General features: G+C 42.0%; 1 long non-coding RNA gene across 1 annotated transcript; it reads right to left on the reverse strand.

The window, feature by feature from the left end:
• Positions 1–985, reverse strand: LOC122157264. Its single transcript, XR_006167823.1, has 3 exons — positions 734–985; positions 551–645; positions 1–84 (listed from the first exon to the last, which is right to left on the reverse strand). It is a non-coding gene; the product is annotated as an uncharacterized LOC122157264 (long non-coding RNA).
• Positions 986–2504: the final 1519 nt, after the last annotated feature.

Consider the following 2504-nt stretch of genomic DNA (forward strand, 5'->3'; position numbering starts at 1 on the left):
CAGGGATGGGGCATCCACAACATCTCTGGCAGCCTGTTCCAGCACCTCGCTTCTCCAGCTATCCAGGAGAGCAGACAAAGCTCCCTGCAAGCAGAAGGACAGCAGTCCTGTAAGTCACATCTTTAATTACATAGTAGTGGGGATAAAAGCTGTGACAAAAATTAATTCTTCTCAATTCCTGTTAATTTTTATAATAACTCTTCTCAATCCTTTTTTTGAAAGAAATACTCAGAGCTGAGAATACGTATACTGCTTTATTAATATTCTATAACCTGCAGTTTTTGAAAGCAGTTTGTCCCTCTAAACTGCAATTTCATTTTATTTTTTTTTTTTAGATGAGAAAACTTCCATTGGCTTTACCTAAGCCAGCCACACTTGACTCCCTAGGAAAGTTATGCTTTGGGCAGGAATTGAAGAATCAAACCACTACAACAAAGCCAAAGAGCCAAGTATTGCAAAGTTCCAACTATCTTTATTCAAAAGTTGATAAAGGGATGCAATTCCAGTGTTAGCAAATGGGGCAAGAATAAAAAAATCTTTCAGAACTTACCAGTATCAGCGTGCAAATAATCACAGGGGAAATTGCCATCAGGTTCTTGAGATGAGAACTCAATATTAGCTGCGAACATTCTGCAATTACATTTTCTAAAGAAAAATAGTCCAGAAAAGCAAATTGATTGTCTCAGTGGTAGTGACATCTCTGAAGTATTCTAGCATCATCTTCCTCAAAAACCTGGTCCAGTTGTCCAACAGCAAGGCCAGGCAATCCACTGTAGGAACAAATCCAATGTAGGGACAGCTTATGCTCTATTTGCTCTGTCAGAGGAGCAGGAGTTGTTGGAAAAAAAAAAAAAAAAAAAAGCCTTCTGCCTACATGTGCAAATTGTTTCTTTTAAATTAGATTCTTCATTGAAATACAAAACATGATATAGAAATTGGGAAGAAATATGAATGTACCATCCAGGAAGCAGCTCTATTACCAAGAGGTGTGTCTGCACCAGTACAGAGCCAGCTTCTGTAAGGCACACTGTGAAAGTTCAGCTCTTTGACTGATGTATTTCTGTCCAAAAAAAAGCAAGAGTAGTTCTAGCCACAGTGCTGGAAAACAATAACTTCCCCTTGTAGTACTGGCTGTGCCAGCCATCCTACTCAGGTCATCCTTCCACTGCTGGGCAGGCTGGGGAGAATTCAATTCCCTCTATGAAGGTGAGTTCATGCCTTTGTTTCTGGTGGAGGCTTCGGGTTGGGTTTGCTTTGGAGTTACCAAAGATAAAGAAGAGTTTGTCATTTTCCCTAGTAGTAGTAGTTCAGCTGCAGGTAAAGGAGTTACAGCATAGGGATTCAACCAGAGCAAATGCCAGGCAATAGTTCACCTGACAATCAAAATACAGGTAGCACCCACTCTTTCAATGTGACAGACACTTACCATAGGCCCACATGAGACTGCAAGGCACCACACCTGCCTCATACCTGGGCAGGTGTAGGGATGTCCATGATGCATCTGCCCACAGCTGTTTAATGGGCATCCAGGCTAGAGCAGTAGTGCCACACTAGACACAATGCTGGTGGCAATAAGTGGTGTATTTCATATCACTCTTGGGTTTACAGATCCCAGTTAAAATAAAAGGCAAGAGTTGCCAGACGATTCTTGAAGCCCACTTTCCTTTCTGTGTGCAACACCCATCCAGATGACAGCAGTGATTCAGGAAAGTCTCTTAGAATCATCACAGAACCATCATAGAATTGAGTTGGAAGGGACCATTAAAGGTCTTCTGATCCAACTCCTCTGCAATGAACAGGGACATTCACATCTAGATTAGGTTGCTTGGAGTTCCATCCAGCCTGGTCTTGAGTATCTCCAGGGATGGGGAGACACCACCTCTCTGGGTAACCTGTGCCAGTGCCTCACCATCCTTACTGTAAAGAACTTTTCTTTGTATTATATTCTCCCTCCGTGTATCCAACTTCTCTTTACCATCAGGTGCTGGACCTATCAGAGGATGAGGTGGGATGAAAGCATTCCTGAAAATTTATGATGAGTTGTAGAGCTTGTCACCACTGTGTTTTAGGTCTGATCTAAGTTTACGTTTAATCTAAAGATCTAATTAATCCACTGAGCCATTTTTTTTCATATCAGAATATTTTTTCTCTCTCTGTGAGTCCCAACCTCTTGGCTGACATGATGTTCTAGTGGGCTGTGAGCTCTTCACATGGGACGGGAATAGCTGCAGTTTTCTGCAGCACCCCCAGTCTGTGGGTTAAAACAGAAGAGCTGTCACAGCCCCAGAGCACCCAACAGAGATTTCCTGTTTCTCTGCCAAGCCATGGTAGGGTTTCAAACCAAAATAAAAGAATTTAATGAGTCCATAGCAAAGAGAATTCAGCTAAGTGCAGCATCATTAGGCCACTAGCACTGATCTTTAAAGGCATCAGATTCTGATCAAGGAAGGTGTCCTCCAAAACTGGTCTTAAAATGGCAATACAAAATTTCTGGCTATAGATCT

Source organism: Centrocercus urophasianus, unplaced genomic scaffold, assembly GCF_019232065.1.
Source record: "Centrocercus urophasianus isolate 14NV4802_14NV808 unplaced genomic scaffold, USGS_Curo_1.0 seq_13, whole genome shotgun sequence".
NCBI classification, from domain to species: domain Eukaryota; kingdom Metazoa; phylum Chordata; class Aves; order Galliformes; family Phasianidae; genus Centrocercus; species Centrocercus urophasianus.